Source organism: Heliangelus exortis, chromosome 5, assembly GCF_036169615.1.
Source record: "Heliangelus exortis chromosome 5, bHelExo1.hap1, whole genome shotgun sequence".
NCBI lineage: Eukaryota > Metazoa > Chordata > Aves > Apodiformes > Trochilidae > Heliangelus > Heliangelus exortis.
In genome coordinates, this window is record NC_092426.1 from 3,967,752 (window position 1) to 3,983,724 (window position 15,973).

General features: G+C 47.1%; 1 protein-coding gene across 1 annotated transcript in view; it reads left to right on the forward strand.

The window, feature by feature from the left end:
• The first annotated feature begins 946 nt into the window (after positions 1–946).
• KTN1 (kinectin 1) overlaps positions 947–15,973 on the forward strand; it is a 79,735-nt gene continuing 64,708 nt past the window's right edge. The window contains exon 1 of the mRNA XM_071745227.1: positions 947–1,042. The gene's annotated coding sequence lies outside the window, so the exon portion shown is untranslated. The remainder of the gene's footprint in view (positions 1,043–15,973) is intronic.

Genomic DNA, 15,973 nt, shown 5'->3' on the forward strand with positions numbered 1-15,973 from the left:
TCCCTGTGTTTCCCTGCATGGGGGAAGGTCCTGGGGTGAGGGGGGACTTCACATTCTTGGGTGGGGGGGTCTGGATGGGAAATCCCTGTGTTTTCCTGCGTGGGGAAGGTCCTGGGGTGATTCACATGCTTGGGGGGGGGGGGGCTGGATGGGAAGATCCTTGTGTTTCCCTGCGTGGGGGAAGGTCCTGAGGGGATTCAGATGCTTGGGTGGGATCTGTGTTTCCCTGTGTGTGGGAAGGTGCTGGGGGGATTCACATGCTTGGGTGGGATCTGGATTGGGAAGATCCCTCTGTTTCCCTGCGTTGGAGAGGTCCGGGGGGATTCAGATGCTTCGGTGGGGAGTCTGGATGGGGAAATCCCTGTGTTTCCCTGCATGGGGGAAGGTCCTGGAGGCATTCACATGCTTGGGTGGGATCTGGATTGGGAAGATTCCTGTGTTTCCCTGCGTGGGGAAGGTCCTGGGGGGATTCATACGCTTGGGTGGGGGGGAGATCCCTGTGTTTCCCTGCGTGGGGAAGGTCCTGAGGATAGGGGGGAATTCCCGTGCTTGGGGTGGATGCACCCACACGCGTGGGAAAGCAGAGTGGGAGGATCCGGGCGTGCGTGAGGTCTTGGGGGGGGGTGGTGTGTGTGTGCGTGCGTGATCCCCGGGGATCCCCGAGTGGGAGCGGTCGGGGGGGAGGAGTGTGGGGGATTAGGGGGAAAGGTTCGATCCCCACTTCTGCGTGGGGCTTCCCAGCGCTGGGGTGGGCTCTGCCCCACACCATCCCCACCGAGGCGGGGCCGGGGACCCCAGCGGGCGGAGCGGGGGAGAAGCAGCGTCGCGGCCTCGCCTTTAACGGGTGGGAGGGGAGGGGAAGGGGGAGGCCGGGTTGGGCCGGGCCGGGTCGGCGGACGTGCGGTGCCGCCCCCTCCCTCCTCCCCTCCCGCCCTCCCTTCCCTTCCTGCCCGCCAGCGCCGCGCAGGCACCGGTTCGCTACCGCTCCGTCCCCGCTCTGCTCCGCACGGCCTGGCTCGGGCTCGGCCTTCCGCGCCTCCCGGTGAGTCCCAAGCCGGGGAACCGGGGAGGAGGGGGGGGTGAAGCGAGGCGGTCCGAGCCGGTAAGGCGGAGGAACGGGCCCTGCCCGCGGCCTGCCCGGTAAGGGGCGGCGGGCCTAGGCCTCGGCGTGGCCGGGCCGCGGGCGGGCGGTGCCGGGCAGGTGGGCGGCGGGGGGGACCCCGGGGCTGCGGTCACCGCTGCCCTTTGCTGAGACCTGGGGAGGGAAGGGGGGAACGGGTCTGAGGGCAGAGGTTGCGCCGGGAGTTTGGGGGGGGGGAGAAGCCGCTGCCACCCGAGGCCGTGGGGCGGCTGCTGCCGGGGGCCTCCGGGTGGAGGGGGAGGGAGCGGTGCCTTCCCGGGACGGCTCCCGGTAACCTTCCCGAAGCCAAGCTAAGCGGTAAAAATGAGAGGAAACAAAAATATTGATGTGCCTGGCGTCTTCTCTGGGTCTGCGTTGTTATCTTCCCTTTACCAGCGGCGTGAGCCTGGGAAGGGCGGCTAAGTTAAGGAAAAAAAAAAAAAAAAAAAAAAATTAACCCTGCCCCAAATGTGATTTATAAAGATTTCCCGTGGTTTTCAGCTCGCTGGATAAGGTGAGGCGTGAAGCGATTGCTGCAGCGCCGGGCCGGCCTGGCAAACTTTAGTGAAGCATTGCGCTTCCAGCAGCCCGGCCCATTTTGTGTTCCTCTGGTGGTGTTAATTGCTCTGGACGAGACCTTCTGCTTCCCCCCCCTTCCTTAAGCTGTGTCTGTCAGGGCTGTTTGGGTTTTTTTTTTTTAAAATTGCCCCTTTGGTACAGCGGTGTTAATGCCCCTCCTGCCTCTCCTCATCCTCTGGTGTGCGGGGTGTAGAGGGGAGAAGGAGAGTTAAGGTGGCAAAGCTGCATCTTTTGTACCCAGCTGACTCGGGTTGATGAAGGATTTTAATTAAGGAAGTGGTTACTAAGAGTCGTGCATCTTTTCTGCATTGGGCAATGCCAAACGCTGCTTTCTTGTGATGTGCATACACCTGTGGGCTTGAGGCTTGCCACTCTGTTACCATTTTTTTACCCCCCTCAAAGGCTCTGCTGAGTATTTGGGGATCGCTGTTGGAAAAACTCTAAAATAATTTCTTGCTTGGTGGAACAGGATCTGAGCTGATACCCTGCCGTATTCCCTTCTGCTTAAAATGATCACCTTTTATTTTCACCTTCAATGTTTCCATTGGTGCCTCTGTCCAACCACGCACCTGCTATTTAGTAGCCAGAACTGACAAGTTCTACTTAGTGTCTCTTTACATATGGCAAGGCACAAATCCCTTGCTAGGAAACCTGAATTGATTGCTGTGAAAGTTAAAAGGGGATTCAGTTCCCACGTTCCTCCTCCTTTCACATTTTTCTTGCCTGTTCTCTCAGTGGATTGCTAACGTCCTCCTCTTTGGTTTGGGCTGGAAGCATTTCTCTGCCTTGTGGACCTCTTCCCTATAACTGCACTATAATTTCTGCCCCTGAACAGGCTATGCAACTTGCTTTACCACATATTTTTTCTCTTGCCTCATATGCTGATGCTGCTTTCTGTGCACAGTGATTAAAATAACTTTTGCCTGTAACTGCAGAGGGGAAAGGTTGGGGTTTGGAGAGAAATCCTAATTCTCTGTTACAGCCAAATACCTTTTTTGTTAGTATTTTTTTTTTTCCACCCCCCCCCCCCCCCCCCCCCCCCTTATCTGGCCAGTCTCGAGTGGATGCATTCTGCTCTCAGAAGTAGCAGCAGAATGTAAAGAATACAATTAGTTTTGAATTTGATCCTTTATTCCCTGCTATCATAAAAGCTCTCTTACAGATAACTCAGCCTGCTAACTTTGTTTTTTGCAATGCCTTGAAGAAAAGGGAAAGACTTACTCAAGCCTGTGTAAACTCTGTGTTACTGGGTGAGCCACCTAACAGCTTTCCATTGCATCATCTGCTCTTACTCTTGATGCTGGCTCAAAAGTGTCTAATCATTGCTTGACCCTCTGTAACATAAACCCAGGGCTGACAAAATCCTTCCGAAACTGAAATTCCCTGTGGATTTCAGAGGTGATGTGTATAGATTAAAGAAGTTTTTGACTAGGATAGCATAAGGACAAGCAGGGAGAGGACATGTGTTTTATTTTAAGCCTTGAACTTGGTTGCTCCTAATCCCTTCCCCTGCCTGCTGCCAAGACGCCCACCTCTTGCTGTTGACTTCTTGAAAGCTTCAGCTCCCAAGTTGAGTTTCCTGCTCAGACCCCAGCTACGTGCCTGAGTAAATAGCAGGAATGCTCCCCGTGCCATCCTGGAGGGGTTGGGTGGAGAAGAAGCAGAAGACAGGAAGGTAATTCTTCATTCCTGATGTCTGTCTGCTCCAAAAGCCGTGGCAGCAAGAGGGCTGATAAGAACCTGGGAGTGGAAGAGAGTCCCCAATCAAGTTTAGTTTCCCTGTCCATGCTGGGGCTGCCTTTGGTATCATAACTGTTTTTAAGGTGAAACTTGATCTGTTTGTTCTTTGCCCCCCACCTTCATGAGAAAAGTCCTGGAGAGCCTCTTCTAAGCCTTGGAGAAACTGCTGAATTTCCATGCTTGCTGTGTTTATGGTCTGCCCATTGAATTTGGTTTTTTTTCTGGTGTTGCCATTTGCTTTAAAGGATTGTTCTACCCTGATGTAATTAGAGGCAGCAATTGGATCCCCTCCTGCCCATTTGTTTTGATTAATGAAACAAGTAAAAGTCTTCAAGTCTCTTCCTATTGTTCTCTTGTCAATATTCTCACAATTTCCTTGTCAGTGCAAACCTTTTACCTATCAAAACCTTTTCAATATACAGGGAATTTTAAGCATCTGCATTTAGATCTAAGGTTTCCTGCTCTGTGCTGGCAAAGCACAAGGATTGGCCTATTTAAAAAAAAAAAAAAAAGAGTATTTTTGGGGGGCCTACTAGCTGTGCTAAGCTTTCAGACTTTTTGACATTCCTTGGGTCATTGTTTGAGGCTAATGAGATAGGGAGTTGCTGGGCTAAATCTGTCCCAGACAAATCCCTTCTTATTAATGACTGTGCATAAACTATGGAGATGATAGATTGGAGAAGCACCAGCTCATGACTCTCAGGAATGTGTTTCTCCTCTCATCCTTCTGCAGGATGTCTAAGCAAATGAGATACACAATACCTTTAGAAAACCCATCATTTATTTGTGTTTTTAGAAATGTAAAAGCCTTCTTCCTCTTTGCATGCCTCAGCTACAGCTGGCTGGGGGAGACAGGTTGCTTCTGAGCTTTGAAAAGTTTCTATTTCGTGCCAGAATGGAGCCTCAAAGGTAATTTCATACCATGTGGTTTTCTTGGCACTTTTTTTATGCTGATGCCTGTGGTCTCCAGTTGGGAACATCTCTGTGCCTGTTGGTGTGGGCATTGTGAGAGTCTTGGATTCCTGCTTTTTTTTTCCCCCACAGTGATTAGCACTGGCTGTTATCCCCAGGGAGATGGGAGCAGCAAGCACCTTGACCTGGACTCTGCTGCTGCTTCCAATTGAAGAATTATTTTTAGCTGGTGGTGGGGAGAGAAGCAGAGTAGATCCAGGTGCTTTTCTGAGCAGGGAGACAGTACAGAGGCATCTGCAATCCCTGCCTTTCCTCTGTGAGGGTTTTTTTCCCCCCCAGGTGAGAAACAAAGCAGCATCTGGGCCTGGCTCCCTGTGTTTGAACTCATCCTCCCTTGGTTGCCACTGTGCCAGTGTGCAGCACTCTAATTAGATTATATTAGAATGAATAAGTGAATCTTAATAAATGAGCTTATCAGGGCACTGTCAGGTCAACTCGGGCCCTAAATATAGGTAGTGGGTAGAGTGCTGGCTTGATGCTCCAGCTATCCATACAGCAAAATTAAACTGAGATCTCCTGGGAACACATAAATTGTTCTGCCTTCTCATCCTGTCAGCCTGGATGCTCCAGTGTCTTGGTACAAGAAATGCCAAAATCCACTCAAATATGGGCATTCTTTAATTGAAGCTTGGTGGGGAGTTGGAAGTCGTGCCTGTGGAAACTGTAATAATCTGAGGTGCTAAAGAATGCAAATCTGATGATCCTTTTTAATGCTTCCCCTTTTTTTTTTATTTAAGTAAGTCTCTTAGATGCCATAGAAACCAGGGAAACAGAGAAATGGTTTCAGTAGTACATATGGACAGGAAAACTCTGAAAAACTTCTTCAACTTAGTCAAATAAAGAATGCTTTCTCCTCTTCTTGCAAATACATCATTCAGAGAAGTAGTTTAGGAGCTTCAAGCCTTGGATAGTGGTGTGCAGTGTGTGGGATGGGGCAGGAACTGAGAGATTTTGGGGTTAATCACAGGAAAAATAGTTACTTTTATGCAGTGCTCCTTGTTTTCTACAGTGTTCCTTGTTTTTCTTAGTGCTTTGTGGCTGCCCTGTTTATCAAAATTCACAACCCTAAATTCCTGTTACTGAAGAGAAGTAAATGATGTTCCTTTCCCCTTTCTTCCCAAGAAGACTTATTTAGAAGAGTAGCATTTTTTCTTTCTCAAATGAAACCTCCTTGCTTGTAGATCACCCAGGCTGTGTTACAACTCTGAGAAAGTGCCTGTAAATTAGTAACATGGGCAAGCTACTAATTTTCCTGCACTAATAACCCCTCTTAAAAATACTCTTGTCCTCCGCTAGCAGTAACAGCTCCCTGCTGCTGTCACTGCCAGCTGTGCAGGATTTTTAGTGGCAGTAAAATTTGGGAAGTGGCATTTCTTGCAGGTTTTTGCTCTTTGCACCCTCCTCCTGGCTGATCCTGCTGCCTGTGTTCTGTCTGGGTCTGCTTGCAGCCAGGCAATCCTGCAAATCACTGCTCTGTTCCAGAACAGCCAGTCCGTGGTTAAACACTCCCCTGCTGCAAAAAAACACCTCGAAGCCCTTTCATGCTGTAAAGTTGAGGAAATAAGAGCAAAACTCCTGGTTTCCTTCAGGTTGTTGTTGGATGAATCGTTGAGCATCAGGGAGGGCTTTTTCCATCCTAGAAGAGGTGTGTTTGATGATGTTCAGCAAAACCCAGGTTCTCATTTCTTTGATTGCCTGTGTTAATTGAATAGTTAAACTTCTCAGGCTGCCTCTCCAATGTCTGGCTTCTTGGGCATGTGTTGAATGACCCAGGGAAAATAAAGCTTGGGTTCAGAATTACGTGGGTGTCAAAGGCTTTTAAAGCCTGGTATATTTATGCCTCTGATTCATGGAGCTTCCAAAAACAATCCAGCTCTCATCCTGAGGGGGGGAAGTACCTCGGTCCTGTGTTATCATCTTTCTTTTAGCTGTGTCACCTGCCAGAGCAATAGAAACTGACCCTGAGTTATTTTGGGCTCATTCTTTTGCTTCCAAATCCCACCCTGCAAGGGTTTCTTGAAGAAAAGCTGCCTTGGTTCTGCTTTACACTCCTGTATGGACTGAAAATGGTAAGCAGGGTATTTTATTTCAGAGCTGTGACAAATTTCAGTACATCTTGTTGCTGTCTGTGATTTGAAAGGTGTCTTTTGTCTGCCTGCAGCCACACAGGAAGGAAGTTGTTGAGGCCAGGAGATAAGAGTGCTACCTCCTCCCCTGCCCAGGGGTGAGCTGCTTGCTCCTCAGCTCCCTGGTTTTCTCTTCCTGGCCTCCTTGTAGTAGGGTGGAGAGGCAAAAATTCCATGGGAAAATGTGAGTGGACTCATAATCTATTTGCAAGTGCGTGGCTGTCAAGGGAGATGATGACTAAGCTATTGCACAAGGTGCAGCTCTTTGGGGAGTGTGCCAGGATTGGGCTGGATTGTGACTGACTGATAAGAGAGCCTGTAACATCAGTCAGCTGATAATTTTATTATTGCTGCTTTAATCTGACCACTGGCTACAAGTACTTTTTTTTTTTTTTTTTTTTTTTCCCCCCTCAGCCTGTTTATTGTGGAATTTTGAGTTGAAAAATCCATACTCTGAGTATGAAGAAAAAAAAAAAAGCCCAATTTATTGGAGGAAGTGAATGGTTGGTGAGCATTCTGGGTGGCATTGGTTTTAAAGCTGATGACTTGCATTTGGCTTGTGGAGGGGTCTCTCTGCCAGGTGCCTGCCCTGTGCTGCTGCCAGGATCTCACAGAGGATTGTCCACCTGTCCTGGCTTGCAGGCAGGGTGGAAGGTGATTATTCTCCCATTTAACCCAAGGGAAAGCTGAAGCCAAGTGCCTGTGGTTGGAGATGCCAAGAGGTCAGCAGCAGAGCAGCTGCTTGGTGCTGTTCCCTTGGGCCCATTGGTGTCCGGGTTTGCTGGGCTTGGCAGGTGGTGGGTGAGTGGGAAACTGCTCTTCTGCTGTGATCAGGGCTGTTCCCACCTGGTTCTTCTCTTCAGGTGTGGATGGGAGGCCCAGCCTGGTCCCAGGAAGCAGTGTTTCTTCCTGCCTCCCAAACCAGGCTGATGATGCTCAGTGCTGCTTTGTCCACTAAGTGGATGTTGTGTGGGGACATCCCAGCTTGGTTTTCATGAAGGCTTTGTTTTTTCCATGAGGCTGTGCTGTGCCCAGTACTTCAAAACAAGGATGTGAAACCATCTGCAGCATCTCTGAAGCTGCCCTGCTTCAGCTCCAGGTACACCTGAGCACCAGCTCCAGCAGATCATACCCAATTGGGCTTCTGCAGGACATCTCCCAGCATGAGAAACAATCCAAATATAGCAATGCTGTGCCAGGGAGGGTCCTTCCCCTGAGGCTAGGTGGGGGTTTTTCTGACCCTTTTAACTTGCTGTCCTCAGCTGAGACTCAGCATGTCCTTCTCTTGGACCAGGTGGCATCTGGAGTTCTCAGGGGGGTGCAGTAGTTGGGGAAAATGGAGTTTACAGGTGGATGCTGTGTCTTGTGTCACACCTGCAGGTCCTTGCTGGTGTAAATACCTGTTGGCAGTGTGTGTGTGGCCTCAGCTGACTGGGCTGGTAAAGACACTGTGATGTGCTGCTTTTTCTCTGCCTTGGTTTGTATTTACAGCTGTGGTGCTGGAGGCCCATTAAAGCTTCACTTCCCCATGCTGAAACTCTGATCAAGGAGGACCTGTGTGCCCTAATGCTTCCTGAGAAGTTGGCCTTGCCAAGCCTAGTGTGGACAGTGAGAAACATTGTCCAGAAAACAGGCAAAGGTAGCACCTCAGAACCTTGGAAACCACCAAGCTGCTGGGAGGACTTGGGAAGGTCATGTTAAGATTTTACTGGGTGCCTTGGGCTTTCCCATGGCAGCTCAGTGGGGAGACATTGTCCAGAAACCTGGCAAAGGTGGCACCTCAGAACCTTGGAAAGGTTCTAGGAGGATTTGGGAAGGTCGTGTTCAGATTTTACTGGGTGTTTGGGCTTTCCCATGGCAGCTCAATGGGGAGACATTGTCCAGAAAACAGGCAAAGGTGGCACCTCAGAACCTTGGAAACCACCGAGCTGCTGGGAGGACTTGGGAAGGTCATGTTAAGATTTTACTGGGTGCCTTGGGCTTTCCCATGGCAGCTCAGTGGGGAGACATTGTCCAGAAACCTGGCAAAGGTGGCACCTCAGAACCTTGGAGAGGTTCTGGGAGGATTTGGGAAGGTTGTGTTCAGATTTTACTGGGTGTTTGGGCTTTCCCATGGCAGCTCAATGGGGAGACATTGTCCAGAAACCTGGCAAAGGTGGCACCTCAGAACCTTGGAGAGGTTCTGGGAGGATTTGGGAAGGTCGTGTTCAGATTTTACTGGGTGTTTGGGCTTTCCCATGGCAGCTCAATGGGGAGACATTGTCCAGAAAACAGGCAAAGGTGGCACCTCAGAACCTTGGAAACCACTGAGCTGCTGGGAGGATTTGGGAAGGTTGTGTTCAGATTTTACTGGGTGCCTTGGGCTTTCCCATGGCAGCTCAGTGGAGAGACATTGTCCAGAAGCCTGGCAAAGGTGGCACCTCAGAACCTTGGAAAGGTTCTGGGAGGATTTGGGAAGGTCGTGTTCAGATTTTACTGGGTGTTTGGGCTTTCCCATGGCAGCTCAGTGGGGAGCACCACCAGTCCTCCCTTGTTACCTTCACTTAAGGTCATTTCCATATCTACAGCTTCTGCTACACTGCTCCTAGGATTGGGTTGCATGCTAAATTTAGTAAACCTCTTTACAGCTTAGTGTGTGTGTATGTAAAAACAGATATATATATATAATTTTTTTTTTTTTTTTTAAGTAACTTTTAATGGCTTAGAGCCTAGTACAAAATGCACAATAAAATGAGGCTTTCTCTGCAGAGGGGGGGTCAATGCACCAGGCCAGGGGTGGGAGAAACAGGGATGCTGCTTCTCTGCCTTGGGGGCCTTCAGTACATGGAGCTGGTGAGTGTGGTGGGAGAGCTGCTGGGGCACAATTGTGGCCTGAATGCCACAGTCTGCAGGCTGAGGGGATGTGGAAAGTGATAGCAAAGGGGTTAGGTTTCAGAAGTTTTAAAGGCTTGTGAAAATTCTTGCTCAGATGTTTCCATTACAAGTCTGCCTTTCAGCCCCCCCCCACCCTGCAGCTTCTACCTCTTTTTCTGTGCTGTTTGGGTACTAAAAGAAGAATTTCTTGGCATCAGGTCTGTACTTATTTCTAAGTGGATTTCTTGCTAGACTACTGGAGTAATAGTTTGAGGTGTAACCAGGTTTGGAGGCAAGGAAGTTTAGATCTATGTGGTTTCAGTGAAGTGTTTGTTCAATCTTCATATGCTAAAGGAAGAGCAGGTAGTGGGACAGCAAAGCAAGGGGAGTGAGAACTCAGAGAAGCATGAGAGAAACGACCTCAATTACTCTGCATTTCTGTGCCTGAGCATTTTTAGGCCTTTTTAACAACCTGGTGTATTCTCAAGTTCAGATCAGTAAAGCTGGGTGTGTTTGGGTGGGTGTGCATGCATGTGTTATGAGGCTGTTTTTGGGGAAGAACTCTGGGTTATTGACTTGAAATCAAAATTCTGAAAGGAGTGAAGTGTTTATTTGAAGTTCCTTGGGGAGCCTTACAGACTTGGTCCTTCTGATCTCAAGTGGAAAAACCCAGGAAATCCTTAGAGATGCATTTTCAACCCATCTTTTTAGGGGGATTCTCATGGGTTGTCTCCCAGCTCCCAACATTATTTGTATGTGAGGTGACACAGTGGACTCAGACCAGGATGGCAGAGGGGTGTTGCAGGATCTGAGGAAGGTGGTAAAAGACATCTCCTTTACCACATGGCCCAGGTGTCATTTAAATGTGCCAGGCACCTCTCTGAAGGAGCTGGAGCCTTTTCCCTGATGCTGGGGTCTGCTACTCTGTGTGCAAATACTGCCTTGGAGTCTGCTGGAATGCTGCACTGGTTCCTGAGTCTGTGACCTCCTTAAGCTGCCTGCCCAGGTCACCAAGGGGTTGTGCACTGGGATGTCCCAAGCTGTGTGTGATTGTTTTATGTGTGACTACCTTCAGCAGCCTGCTAAATGGAGCTCAGATGTTACCAAGGTGAAAAAAAAAAAAAAGTTTTAAGGAGTTTGTGGTGCTGCTTTCCTCAGTGTGGAAGTTGAAAAGCTGGTGTCTGAGAGGAACTGGAGGCAGTGAGGTCCCTGTCAGAGTGCAGGAGGTGTTGGGGGTAGGTGATGAGATGAGCTCTTAATGCTGTCCTTGGTGAGTGTGCTGCATGCCTTGTCTTGAAGTTGTGCCAGTGGAGGTTTAGATAAGATATTAAAAGAAACTTCTTCACAGAAAGGGTAATGAAACCACTGGCTGAGGCTGCCCAAAGAAGGTGCTCCCATCACCATCCCTGGAGGTGTTTAAAGGACTTGTAGATGTGGTGCTTAGGAGCATGGTTTAAGCACTGGGCTTGGTAGAGTTAGGTTAATGGTTGGACTCATGGCCTTAAAGGTCTTTTCCAAGCAGAATAAGACTAATTCTGAGTGGAGAAGCACCTAAATATATCACTGGTCTCAGAAGAGAAACAACTGCTGGTCAGCAGTTTCTTAAACTTTTAGATGGAATTTAAAGTTCAGCTCAGAATGCAATTTATACTTTGAAAATACACTGGGGGTAACTTGTGTGGAGCCAGTGCAATAGGGATTTCTTCTAAAGCCTCTTTAGTTCATTAACCACTTTGAAACTTTATTTCTAAGGGCATCAGCAACACCATGTTCTACAGCATAAAGGATTTAGCTTGGATATAGGAGTGCTCTCTTTATGCCTGTATGATAACATACTTTGGGATAGATGTTGAAGGACAACTTTGCTATGGAGCAGTCAAACTAATTCATATCTGCTCTGGAATCCTTGGCAAGACAAATCTGTTCAATAGAAATAGAAATTTGCAGCCTTTGGTGCAAACTTGTGCTGGAGCAGAAGTATCAGTGTTGTGGGGAGCCCATCACCAGCAGAAATTCTATGGTCCTCTACACATCCCCTGGTTTTGAAGGGATCAACAATGCTGCAACCTGGGAAATGATTTTTAATTTAATGCCTAGCTGTAATAAAATCCAACCCCTCTTTTGGAGGTGTCATTCCTCATGTAAGTCATTCCTCATCAACAATGCTGCAACCTGGGAAATGATTTGAAATTTAATGCCTAGCTCTAATAAAATCCAACCCCTCTTTTGGAGGTGTCATTCCTCATGTAAGTGGAATTAATCATGGAATTAAAACATGAAATCATGGATTAAAACTCATTGATGGCTGCTGCAAAAGTGGTGGATGCCTCTTTTATCAGTTAGAATCTTCCCTGCAATTCTAGGGCTCTGGTTCACCTCTGGAGCTAAGTGGGTGGTGGGTGCACAACCAGGTGAAATAAAACACAGCACCCCTGCTCTGCTTGGAGGCTGCAGATTTGCTCTTACAGCACTGCCTGCTTCATGGGATTGATGCTTGAGGGTGGTTTTTTTCCAAGTTGTGATCAAAATGCATTCATGGGCTGTCCCTACCCACTTGTTCTATGCCAGCATTGTGCTCTGGCTTCAACCCCACCCTGCAAGGTATGAGCCAGAGGAAGCTGATCTCTGGGGTCTGGCCCTTGTTGGCTTGGGTGCAGTTCCCAGGAGGAACCAAGGGTAGCAAGCAGTGCCTGCTCAAGCCTGGCTCTTGGGGTTTTCCAGTATTTTGGTGACTTTAGAGTAAGAAATACAAAAATAGACATGCTGATGCAGTGCTTACCCAGCTGTGCAGGCTGAAGAGGAGGCAATTCCAGCCTGGAGAGGCTCATAGTACTCATACTTCCTAAGTCCTAGTTTGGCACTCCTGCTGTGCATGTTGATGATAACTCTATTTATGATACCTCTGTCAACTTGTAGGATCTCTTGACTTGTATAGTCTGCATTTGTCCTATTGTCTTAGCCTAAACTCAAATTGCCCTTGTAAAATCGTGGGGTTCAGTCCTAACTGCATACCTTGAGACTGAAACTCTTGGCATGTTTAAAAATTTATTCCTACTCTTTGAGCTGTGATCAAGTGATGAATACTGGTTTTTTTCCACTTTTTTATTTCATTATACTGGATGGGGTGAGAAGGGAGGAAAATCTTGCCTGTTGATTTTTATCTCCCTTTCCATCTGAAGAATTATCAAGGCTTAGCCTAATAATGGGGTCCAGCAGTCTTGTTGCAAATGTTGCTTTCTGATGGTCTCATTTAGCTAGGTCTGTGCCACACTTAAAGTAATTTTGATACAGCAATCACACCTTCTTTCCCTTTAGAAAAAACTGAAATCACTCAACTGCTCAAGACATAATGTGTGCATTAAATAGTTATCTTCAGGTAGTTAGAAGAAACCACATGAAAGCATCTCCATCTGATATAATTCACATTATTATATATGAATATATATATTATATTCATAATAATCTGATATGAAATCATTTAAGAGTTTTGATTTCTTCTATGAGTTAACAGCTCTTTAACTTGCAGCCTCTTTCCAGTGCAGGTCAATCTCATTTTCCTTTAGGAATTCCACCAGAGGAGAGCATCCATCTGCTGGCAGCCTCTCCTGTTGCCCAGTGCTGTTTAACAATGGGATCGTTGAGTCACTGAGAGGTTAACGAAGCAATTTTTTTCTTTTTTTTTTTTTTTTTTTTTGTCAGTGGTCCAATCTCTTTGTATGGTTGTGTGGAACAGCAGACTGAACAGAAATAATGGGAAAATCTTGGTGGTGGAATGACTGAGGCTGTCATTTTACAATACCAGGGTAAAGACCTGTTTAAGCTTCAGGCTTCTGGCTGCACACAGGCTGGTTCATAACAAATCCCTCTGCAAACCCATGAAATATTAAGTTTCTCTGCATCCTTTGCACTTCACAGCAGCAGAGCAAGGGAGATCTGAACAATTCCAGTTGGTCCAGCAGTAGCTTCCCTGTTAGTATTTAAAATGGTTTTGTTCCAACAAGTCTTTAGGGGTTTGGCATTTGAAAAAGGGTGAATTGGAGCCCTTAATGATGAAGTGCAGGAACAATTGCAGTGGGACAGCCAGGCAGCAGTCCAGCTCCTCTCTCACTGAGCAAGCAATGCTTTTGTGCTCTGCCATCCCACTGCACAAATGACCAGAGCAGGCTGTGGCTAGATTGATTGATTTTGATGTCTTTTAGGAAAGGGTTGAAAACTCTCTTTTTGGGTTTATCACCATAGTCCTTTGGGCCTGAGCCCAGGATGAAAAACCAGCTATAAAATCCAAGTTGTACTGGGACACCAGTGGCTTGGCTTGTGTAGGTGCCATGACAAAGTAATTCCAAGGAAAACTTGGTTTTTTTTTTTTTCTTTTTAAGAAAAAATTTACTTCTTGCAAAGGTTGTCAGGCCCTGGCTGCCCAGGGCAGTGGTGGAGTCCCCATCCCTGGAGGGATTTCCAAGCTGCTTAAGTGTAGGACATGGTTTAGTGGTGGCCTTGGCAGTGCTGGATTAATCACTGGATTTGATGATTTTAAAAGCCTTTTCCAATCAAAATAATCCTAGGAAGGAGCAGGATTTTGCTGGCAGCCTGGGTCCTTTGCATGTGCAGGTGATGGGAAGTTTTGAGGAGTTTGGGGGAATTCAGCATGGGAAGGTGCAGAGTGGGGTTGTGCTCTGCAGTTTGTGGGTGAGCTCTGACTTGTCACCCAGGGCAGGGAGAGACTTCTCTTCCCCTCTTATCAGCCCAGGAATGAGGGTATCCCTTGCTCAGCAGAGCTGGGGGACTCTCACAAGTCCATGCTGGCAGCAGCATCCAAGAAATCCTCCCCTTTTCCCTTCGGAGCACCTCTCCAGGCTGGGTTTCTCCTACAGTTTGAGCCAAATTGCACTCAGTATCAGGGGCATTTGCTCTTTGCCCCAGGTGTGCCTCCTTTCCAGGTGTGTCATTACCTGAAGATGCCATTTCTGAGTTGGCTGATGGTACTTTCACCCTGGTGTGAAGGAGCTGATGCTGGGAAATAGAAAATACAGAAATACTCTGGGACACAGCTTCACTTTTTCTTCTTTTTTTTTTTTTTTTGCCTCTGGCAGCTGGTGTATGTGTGGCAGTGCCTTCTCCTGTTGGGAATGTTAAAAATACACCCTACAGTTTTCCTTTTGGACATGCCAAAATATATTAATGTGCTGCTGCTTTGATTACTCATTTCCTCTTCCTTTGTTCCTTTTGCAACAGGGTGAAAGTCTGTGGCCACATACTTGAGTAAAATCTTGTCTGGTTAAGAAGTTAAATAGATTCTCCTGCCTTAATACCTGTCTTTATTGGCAGAAGACAACTTCTCTTCTTCTCTGTTAAATACACATTTATAAAATAAAGCTGGATAAAGTCACTTTTATGCTGTTCAGACTATCTTTGCCTGATTCATTTTTATAGGGGAAAGAAATCTGATCAAAGTTAATACTCCTACCATGAATTTAATATATTCTTGCAGGAAAACTTGGGTGACACATTGCTATAGGGAAATTGTGAAGTTTTCTCCTTTATTTCAAGGCTTCTTATCTTCTCCCTGTGCCATCACCTCAGTTGGAGGGATGGCTCCTTGAGTTCCTGTAAGACCTTGCTCACCATGGGTGGAAACTTTGTGAAAGCCCCTGGCTGTACCTGGCTTAGTTGTGGGATTGCTTTGGCAGCCTCCTTGGGTGTGGAGGTACAAAAATGAATAAATTCAGCTATCCAGAGCTGCCTTCAATGCTGAATTCAGCTGTAGAAATTCTGTCTTAGCAGCTCTTCAAATGACCTTGATTATTTTTGTGCTACCCCATTGCTGCTTCTGCTGCTTTGGCAAGAAATTTGGAGGAAAGCTTTAGGACCGAGTGGTCTGGAGACCCACAGGACAAGTGGTAGGGTTTGAAACTTTCTTGGGGAAGTTCAAGTTTCCCAAAATGTCCCCTGAGCAATACAGTTAAGAGCAAAGCTGAGCAGAAATTTGGAAAGTTGAGCAAGCAATGAAGACAAACCTTTTTGTAGGTATGTGCAAACTTCAGAAATACATCCCCTAAATAAAATCCCATTCTTGTTAGCAGTCTGCCATGGGATTCTCATAATTCTGCTGCTGAGGACATCTGCTTTGCCCTGAATTCCAAGCAGAGGACAGCTTGTGCCTGCCCAGGGAGGTGAGCCTGAGGATAAATGGGGTTGTTGGGGCTGTGTGAGGCTCCCGGGCAGGTTATTACCTCTTCTGGCATGAATAGGCAGATAATACACTTGGGTCTTTTCCTTGACTATTTGCAGCTCTTGTGTATAAAAACCTGGGTTGGTTTTTTAATGAGCATTGGCCTCCCAGTACTCAGATGCCATTCATACTTTCACAGTGAAATTCAAAGGCAAAAAAAAAAAAAAAAAAAAAAAGCTGGACTGGAGGTCTTTTCCTCTTTTGTTTCTGCTTCCTCTTTGCATTTATTTTTAAAAATCTAAACAAGAATACATAATACAGGAATGTATATTTAGATAGCTATATTTACTGGAGGAAGGAGCAGGTTTCATTCCAGCTGTTTTTAATTTGCAGATTGCTGTGGAAATATGGGAG